Raw genomic sequence first — 10,135 nt, forward strand, 5'->3', positions numbered from 1 at the left:
TGCCTGCCTCCGCGCGTGGCGCCGTTCCCCGCGCAGACCCTGGGGTGCATTCCTGCGCTCCCTAGCTGGCCGCGGCCCACTGAGTGGGAAGGGGCTGCCCGGGTGGCTGGAGAACACTGAACCAGTAATTGTGCGATAAATCAGGCCAGGGAGTGTGGTGGGGTTTGTGCAGGTGTAAAAACAGAGGGGGGAAGCCGAGACGAGCAGCCGGAGCGCCCGGGTAGGTCAGCACCTCCAGCAAACACACATCACGCTAAGTCGGCTGACAACAAAATAAACAGAGCCAGGGCCAGGGAGGAGTAAGGAGCAGGCGGCCGCAGGCGGCTTGGTGTGGGGCGTTTTGGGACCGGGTGGGTTGGAGAAGAGCGAGAGGCAAACTTCCCTTCCCTTGCGCCTGGGGAGTGTTGGACAGGACCGCTGGGAAATGCGCGCTACCCTCGTCCGCCCGGGCCAGAGCCACGCGCGGACCGCTGGTGACCTCGGAGCTCAGCGCACGAACTCGATCCGCTACGTCTGCTGTGCCACACCGGCGCCACAAACCATCCCGTCCTTCTTCATTTCCAAGCGCTGACATTGGGGAAGACTGCAGCCGGGCTGAAGAAGGTAACCTACCGAGTAGGAGGACCAGGAATTAATTCAGCGCGCTGCTCAGGAGCAGAACTCTGTCAAAACCCTATGGAGACCTTGGCACAAGCAGCAAGCTGATTCACAGACAAAGGAAAACAATGCGAGTCTCCTTAGATCATTTTTCTGGACATTGTTTAAGGTCTGAAAGGGACCAAATCGTTTCAAAATGTTGCCAGTAAAAATTATCCTATGTGGAATGCAACTAATCCTTTTAGGTTCCTGTCAAGTGTTTCTACAAAAGGAATCCGATTTTTCAAATCAAAGATACAAAATGTCTTTGGGGAGAGATGTATTACATGCCAGAGCTTTAGTTACAGAATAGAGTTACAATAACAGCCCTCACCCACCAACTCCATAAAATAAAGGATCCCATCCCATATATAATTCTAAAGGAGGGGGGGCTTGTTTGCTAGAGTCCTGCTATTTATGCAAATTGGGGGGCAAGGAAAGGGAAGGTAAAGAAATATTAAATTCCTTAAACAGAAAAAACAGTACAGAGTGCCTCAGCATTTTATTTTTGTCTTCTGTACCTCTGGTTACTTTTAAAGAAGAAAACAAGACCCAAACGTGGGGATTTGGACTCAGTTCCCTGCCAATGACAACTTAAAGGTGAGGTTAACGCTGGAACTGAATTCAGAAAAACTTGGGTGCCTGTGTGCCCTCAATGGTCTGAAACCTGGGCTCTGATGGGGTTTGCAAAGTTGCATATTACAATTTCTGTTAAGTGGAAGAATACTGATTTAAAACTCTGTTAAATGATATGAGAACAGTATTTTTAATTTTGATAATTAATAAAATGTCTGTGTGAAGAAACATGCTCTAGGGTTTTATGCTGTGTCTCTGTATTTAACCTGTCGCAAAACCTTGTGAACATAAGCTCTGCAGGCCACAGTCTCAGGGCACAGTAGTCTATGAGGACCTGATCACAAATCATCCTCCACTCCATCATTTCAAGAACTAGCAACTAGGGACACAAAGTGATTTATTAGTAAAAAAGCTTCAAAACTTGGACGGAAACTCAAATTCATAGCTCTCTGCCAGGAGTCTGACACTGAGTTACCTCCACACCCCCACAGGCACTTAGATGTTTTAGGTATTTTGTGAGTAAAATGACGACGATACCACAGAGTTATTGTCAAGAAGATATTATCAGTTTAGTTTACATACCAATAAAGTTTTTGATAATAAAAAAGTCTTTTCAGTGGAGAAAGGAAAAAATGATCTTCATAGCTCCCCTTCAGCCCAGTGTTTCCTGCTAAAATGGCTTAGTCTTCTTGTCCCCCAACTGAGTGCTTGTGATATTAGAGGCAGCATGATGGCGGGAATTCTTTTAACAGTGGAATAAATTTTGTATATTTAATGATGGAATAAAAAGATATGCAATATAGCAGGTGCTCAATAAATAGTGCAGACTAATCTCACTTTTCAAAGCTTAGAGGTTAAAGAGATGAACAATAGATAAGTACAAGAGAGAAACAGAGCAAGAGACTAGAAGAATGGATTTAAAACTCAAATAGTTTGTTTCAGAAGTAATCAGTCCAAATACACATCCGGCTCAAGTAGGAGAAAACACAATGCTGTCTCTTTTATCCTCATTATGTCTAGAAAGGACCAAGTAGCAGCTTCTTTCATAAATAGAGATGGGAATTTTGAAAAGATTTTTTTTCTATTCAAATTTTCTAGTCTAGAAATTTAGGTATACTCCAAACCTTAAAATTCAATCTTGCTTGCTTGCTTTCTGATGAATAAGGATGCAGGAAGAAGCTACACAAGAATCATAATCCTTTACATCAATAAACAATTTTGTTTTCCAAAGCATTTTCATAAAAAATGGAAACAAAGCTTTTCCTTTTTTTTTTTTTTTTTGGTACCCGGGATCGAACTTGGGACCTTGTGCTTGAGAGGCAGGTGGTGGAACCACTCAGCTAAATCCCCCGCCAAGATAATCATGTACAGGTACAAATTCCCTATGATGAATGTGATCACTATGTATATCTAAGTTGTACCAATAAAATTAATAAAAAACAAAGCATTTTATGTAAATTATATTATTTGTTTCTCACAAGCCAAATACCCCACAAAAGGCAAAGAAAAGGAAAGCAAGAAGAAAGAAGGGAAAAAGAGGAAAAGAAAATGATAAATGAGGATGGAAACTGATCTAACATTTAATTTTAATACATTCTTCTATAGCATTTGAGGTTGTTTGGCTTGTGGGTTTTTTCCCTCCTCTATAATCAATTATTTAATGGAACATAATCTCGCACAGTCATTTTCACGTACATGAAGCTCTGTGCACAAAATAAGCATAGAGATAAAGAATCAAGTAATTTTGCCTTCATAAAAGTCTCTGTAGACTTTTCAGAAAATATATCGCTTCCTTGTATTGTTGAAAATATCTGCCTTACAGCTATTTTAACAGGAATTCCTAGGCAAGTGTTCAAAGACACTTCTGCCATAATCTTTGGTCGCCCCTCTTTTCTTTGTTGTAAGTTATTGATCAATAGTTATAAGTAAGAGAGAACCTTGGGCCTGTGCCTGCTCCCTCTGAGGCAGTGAGACCCAGCAAGGCCCACAGCTTCGCATTCATCCTCACCTCCCTCTTCTTTCTGGGCAGTGCCTGCATGGCTGGGCCCAGGATGCATTCCATACTGCTGGTACATTGCTCCACAGACCGCATACACCTCCCTGCAGTGGTACCCTGTACACAGGGAGATACCCTCTCTTAAAAAGTAGAAAAATATCCTTTCAAAATTCTCATAATTTCAAATTCAGAGTTAGGATTTTGCAGATTGTTTAAACAAACTTGCTAATATTAACTGACTGCTTTTCTTCCTGGAATGCATTTTGTTGTCTTTCAAAGTTCAGAATTAAAATGGATAAAAAAAGTTTCTGGCAGGGGGGCACAGATTTTTCTCTAGAAAAATCAGCAATTTATTGCATTAAGCAACATCCCTTGGAAAGGTTGCCTTATCCACTTCCCAGTGCATTCTGCAATGCACGGTTTGTCCAGGGCGATCCCAGCACTGACTCCAGCCCAGAGGTTTTCTTACTGGACAAAGCAGTAGGCCAGGCTTCTGTGAGGTTTCTGAGTGGCCACTGGGCAAAGGTAAACTAGTAGGCAGTCTAGTCCCGCACAGCACCTTAAGCAGAATGTGGACAAGGCAAGCAGCAACTCAAGTGGGGTTACCACTAGAAAGATTTCAGTGCAGTGGATTAATTGTGCATGGGCTAATAAAAGGACCTTCTTAGCTACATCATATGCAGTTGTACAAAGACTAAAATCTTCAAGAGTGTGCAGAGGGAAGAGGGAACACATTCTCAGGGAAATGCTGTGCTTTCTCATTCATTGTTAAATCAGTTGATGTGATTTCTTACATTGTCTTTCCTTATCCACATGGAAAGAAATGTGTTTTTGAAGGCTGGCTGTAAGACTTGCTTAGCAGTTTAACAAAAACTTCTAAACAGGCAGATTTTGACCATTAAAAAAGTCAGCAAGACTTTTATGAGCTCCTGATCCATATTTATATGGGCTGTGATAGTGCAGGGCTCTAATTCCAGCACTCTGGAAGGCTGAGGCAGACGGGTTGCAAGTTTGAGCCCAGCCTGAATAGTTTATTGACCTAAAAAGACCCTGTCTCAAAAAAAAAGGACTAGGGATAGGGATATAGCTCAGTCAGTGCATATGAAGGCCCTGGATTTAATCCCCAGTACCAGGGGGTAAAAAATCAACAAGCAAAGTAGAGGAAATGGGTAAATAGTAAAGATGATTTGTGAACTACTGATGTGTGTCTCTGTGTGTAATGTTTTAAAAGGAAACTGCTCTTGCAAAAAAAAAATTGTCATGTGGAACTAGGTAGAGGAAGCTGACACTTCTGAAATAATTAGCTGTCAACCAAAATGCATCTAGAAGAAGATGCTGGGTGTGATGCGAATGCCAAAACGTGTGTAAGAAATAAATGACTCTTCTACATAGTGACCTCTAAGGCAACTTCCTACCCCTCTGGGGGTTTAATAAACCACAATAATAGTAACAAAGTGGCACTGTAATATAATGAAAATGAAATGGGATTTAAATGCTGAGGTTCCAGTAGCTATGACCTTGGGCAAGTCATTTAATTTTATCTGAGGTTTGTAGAATGAAGTCAGTAATATTTTTTTGTACTATTTCACAGTGTAATTTCTTAGTGAAAGTTTCTTAAAAGACTATTAATGATTTAGCTCAGTGGTTCCACTGCCTAACTCACAAGTGTAAGTTCCCAAGTTCCAACCCCATACCAAAAACAAAACAAACAACAACAAAAAAAACCCAACAAAAAACAAATCAAAAACTCTGCTTCTTGCTCTGACACTACAGTCTTGTGTTCATTTGTGACAAGCTGTTGGAATTTCTGCAGTTCTGTGTGTGTGTGTGTGTGTGTGTGTGTGTGTGTATTATAGTCCTCTAAAATTTTTAATTCTTAAAAGTCAGAGTAGCTCAAACCACTTTTTTAAAAAGTTAGGATGCCTATGCTCACAACAAGAAAAAGTACAAATATGGGTCAGGAGCTCATAATTTTTAAATTGCATTTCCCTGTTAACCACCCTACCACACCTGAAGGCTCAGGACTCATAAGGGATCGATGATAATCATCAGCTCTTTTTCTTTGTGTGTTTTGCTTGTTACTGACTAGTATTTTCCTGGCAAAGCAGCTGGAGGAATGCACCAGGAAATTTCCTGCACACCAGAAGGGTCAACAATAAAAAGAAAGAAGCCCAAGCTGTTCACACCCAGGGAAAGATGTGATTAGAGAGATGTGACTTGCAAAGTTATCTGAACAGTGAAGGCAGTGGGAAAAGTATAAGCCCCAAAGAGCCCTGAGCAGCTGGTCATGATCAGATTCTCCATCTTTCTGTCAAATGTAATCGTACCCAAGTTGGCAGGGTATTTATTGCTAAAGTCGAAGGGCCAGATTTTACACTAAACATATTTACACATTTATATTCATGACCCTATAAACACACCACATTTCACTGGTCGTGACATCAAACACATTTACCAACAAAAAACATATGTCTAATTACAAAATCTTAGGGGAAAAGGGAGGCAATGGAGGCTGATGGGCAGTGAGTGTGCTGCCTGCAAGCCGCAGGGACAGGAATGGAAGTGAACAATGCTAGGCCTACTGCACTCTGCTACCCAGGCTGGTCCCTGTCTGGTCCAGCTCTGAAGTGGGAGGGGGATCCCAGGTAGATGCATCCTGAGCCCACCTGGAGGAGCCCTATGAGACTAGAGCAGTTTCTGGACAGATTCCGGATTTGGGTTGAGTTTGCCACCTTTAAATTGCCCCAACTGACTTACTTGATCAGTAATAAAAACAGTTGTGAACAGAAAGTATAGCCAGCCGAGAATTTTTAAATCATAGCTAGAGACCTTGATTTTTGGCTTTGGGCAGTAAAATCGGATCCCTACCTATCAATAGCGGTTTCGACAATGCTGTTAGCTGCTCCAAGCTTGGTCCTTCATCAAACAAGGAGATCAGAGCCACTGGAGCCAGAGAGAGAAGAAACAAAACAGTGGCCTCAGACAGGCTTTAATAAATGACACAGGCTGGTAGTCCATCAAAATAATCACCTTCCATCAGAATGACCACCTCCCCCTGCTCTCTCAGGGACATGCTACAGGAAGAAATGGTGGAAGAAATTTTCTTATAAAAAAGAAAAAAAAAACTGTGAAGGGCAGAGGACTTTTTCTGAGATGGATACTTACTACATTCACTGTAAGAGTTTAGATAATAAATACATTCAAAATTCCAATTCCCTCAACAGAAAGCTTGGGCAGGAAAGGGCCACTGAGAAGGGGACAGAGACGCAGAGATAATTAAATGTACAGATGCTTCACCAAGTAAAAAAGTGGAAAAGCCCTTACAATTTTCTCTCTGCAGCTCTTCAGTTTCTTTTCTTTTTTTTAAGAGGAAAGAAAGTGGTTCATAAGTAAATGTGTAGGACGGAGACGCTGAGCAGAAGCCCTAGCTTCTTATTTTGAAGAAATAAAATAATTACCCAATACAGAAAAAAGAAATCAACCAAGAAACAATCTAAGGTCACGACACCATGTGTGGTACAAGGCGCAATTCAATCCAGAAGAGCTTCATTACCCGGGCAATAGGTAACATTTGGCTGGATCTAGCTGCAGACCTGAATGGAGAGGCTCCTTTTTGTGTGGTCCCTCTCCCTGAGCTGCCTGCACCATTAGCCCCAATATATCCCTCTCCCTATTAACTGCTATTCCCTCCCGACTGTGCTTCGGTCATTTGTCTGGAAGCTCTACGGGGGCATTTGATGAGTAGAGAAACAAGAAGAAGGGGAGAAAAGCGTCGGGTTAATGAGTTGTAGCAAATCCACACTTTGTAGTTGGGAGGAGGAGAGCTGGTGGCCAATGTTTGTCCAACTGGTTTATTTTTCGAGACCCAGCCTATTGAGGAAGGCTTGTTCAAGCAGGCTTCGTCCCTCCAAACACACAAACACCCCTCTGTTTGCCTTCAAAGAAAAGGGGGGACCAGCGCTAGATTTGCATGCGAATGAGGAACCCGGGGAGGAGACGTCCTTGCCCATCAAAGGCCCCGGTAGCCCAGGGCCCAGCAGCCTTTGTTCCAGCACCTGCTCGCCTGCTCCGCCCGCCCGTGCGCGCCCCGCGCTCCGGCTTTCGAGTCCACGACCCACGCCTCTTCCAGCACCTACCGCACGCGCCTGCTGCTCCCGCATCCCTGTTCTAGGCGGGACCTAGGGTCAGCAAAGCGGGTAGCAAGCCCTAGATCCGGAGGCTGGGGTGCAGACTCCAGGGAAGGCAACACTGACAAAGGAGGCGGATAGGGTGTTTCTGATAGCCCAGGGGCTCAGGCCGTGCCCACCTGCTCAGAAACAGGTTTTCGGCCTCCATCCGGAGCGCAGGGAAACAGTAGCCAGTTCGCCCGCGTCCTAGCGCAATCCCCGAAGCTCATTGACAGTTTTGGAGGGTGGAGCTTCTCCTGGCAGGTTTAAAAGATAAGGGAGCCAAGTAAGGGCTTAGTCTGGAATTCCTCTCTGCTTTCGGGCATCCATACATCATGCGATTAAAAAGAAAACTAAATAATTTTGCTCTTGGATGTCTTCGTAATTGCTTTCAGATCTAAATTTCAGATCTGTGCGACAAAGAGGGCCCAAAGGCGCACCTGCTGTGTGGTGTCCCAGGTATCACTTCTGCTGCCACCTCTGCACCCTGGCACCCTAGGTTCTCAGTCCAATGTCTCCTCTCTCAGCAGGGCTAGGGTACAAGGAACTCTTGCATACAAGATTTTGGCCTAACAGTATTTCAATTTGTAGCTGTATACTTAGTGGTAAATTTGAGGTTGTGCTTACTCTAATCTCTTACTCTACTTCTTACAAACATCTCACAGGAAAAACAAAACAAAACACAACTTTATTTTGAGGCAGAGATTCAGTGTTTTCTTCCCTCAAAAGGGATGAAAGGACAGGGCATTAGGCTATCATAGATCTGGGGTGTAGCTTAGCGGAGGAGCTCTTGACTCAGGAGCACCAAGCCCTGGGTTCCACCTCCAGGAGCAGGGGAGTCAATATTACTGTAAACTAATGGCCTACAATGAAGATTTCACTGACTTGATAACTTAAGCAGATCTTCAGATACATTCCTATTCAGACATTTTTAAGAAAATGAATAAACAGATTTAATCTCCACTGCAAGTCATCTACTAGACATTCAAATTGTGTACTGCCTATACTTTGTTTTTATTTAAAGCCCCAATTAACATCTACAGTTTTAAAAAAATTCATGTTTTTTCAAAGAACTAGAAACTGCATGATAAGTACTTAATGAAAGACTCAAAGTTTGGGGAAAAAAGGACATACTACATCACCCAGATTGTATAAATACAAGTAAGTTCAATAAATACCTCATATATTAATTCTTCAAACATGTACTATCCTAAAGTTGAAGCTTTCTATTAAAGTTACAGTTTCGATGTTTGTCCTTTAAGGTAAAAATCTCTTTATGCAATTATTGGAATCCCCTTCGCCTCAAAAAAATAATTTTAAACACTACTAGAGCTTTCAGTTACAACTTACTTTATATATGCAAATACTTGGTTATTTAGAACTTTAAAGCTTTTAAACTTATGACTGTCTCTATTATTTTCTATTAAATCTTTAAACTAGATCTGCCTCTCGGTTGCTTCCATTATGATATGCTATATTGTAGCGTTTTGCAAATACACAAAATACTGCTTTAAGATGAAACTGAAGTGAGAAGCTAAAAAGTAAAATTTAAATCGCTTCTCAGCCTTTTGACTAAGATCAAGTGTAAAAATAAAATTTTAAATTCCTACAAAATTACTGTAGGGTAACTGAGGCTTTCATTTTAATATCTCAAAAGTCTTTAAAACAGAAAAGAACCAGATTTGGAAATGGCTATTAACTTGTTTTATTTGCCATTAGTTGAAAATACTTTCTGATCTCCTGCAATGGTTTTGACTTAGGAAGTTTAGATAAAAAAATCATAGCATGATTTTCTTGTCCTCTTTGAAAATAATATTTATGTTCTGCATCGGGCTACTTATCCCACATAGAAACTTTTTAATAGAAAAGAAAAACTAAGAAGGGGACAACTGAAGCCAATTCCTTTGGTGGCTTTTGTTTGAAAATTAAGCATTTTATTTCTGAAAAAGTGTAAAAATCTTACATTAGAATAGTACAATAGTAATTGCCAGTAAAATTTACAATACTCCTTGTAAAGAATATGCAATTAAGTACAAAATAAAAATTCCGCATGTCTATTATGATACAAAACACAGGTTAAAATAAGAACTGATAATTTTGACTTTTGCTTCTTCTGTAAACACGTCAATAATTTTCTCCTTTTTATAAATAGGCGCACCAGACAAGCGTCCTCGGAAGAAGTTCTTTGCGACCTTTTAACTTTTATTCTTCATTCGAACTTTTTTTTTTTTTTAAACGCCTGGACCTGAGTATCTCTACACCTTAAAAGGCTTCGATTTTTTTCTTTTTTCGGTTTGCTGAAAGTCAAGGAAGTCCCCAGGGCCTAGACAGGGAGAATCCCCACCAGCACCTTCTTCCTCTCCCCGGATAGGGCTGCAGCATAGGGCGACTTTGCATAAATAGAGGGACCCTCTGGGCGAGACGCGCGCCGAACTCTGGCCCAACAGTCTCGTCTCGTCCGCGAATCCGCAGCGGCGAAAATCGGCACGCGAGGTCGCGAGGGCCCAGGAGGACCGCGCAAAACACGAAACCACCAAGACCAAAGAACCAAAACCAAAACCAGAAAGCCGCGGGGAGTCCTACCTTCTCTCTCTCAAGCTCGCTATCAGAGCACTACTAACAATTGGAAATCCTAGCCGTAAAGTTCTCCACACTCGACAGGGCCGTCCCCGGGTGCAGAGTCCCCAAGGCGGCTGAGGAGGAGACTGAAGAGGCGGCGGCCGCGGCTGCGACCACGAGGGAGCGCGTGAGCGCGGCGGCC

This window comes from Fukomys damarensis, unplaced genomic scaffold, assembly GCF_012274545.1.
Source record: "Fukomys damarensis isolate Sample0158 unplaced genomic scaffold, DMR_v1.0_HiC HiC_scaffold_1, whole genome shotgun sequence".
Taxonomy (NCBI): domain Eukaryota; kingdom Metazoa; phylum Chordata; class Mammalia; order Rodentia; family Bathyergidae; genus Fukomys; species Fukomys damarensis.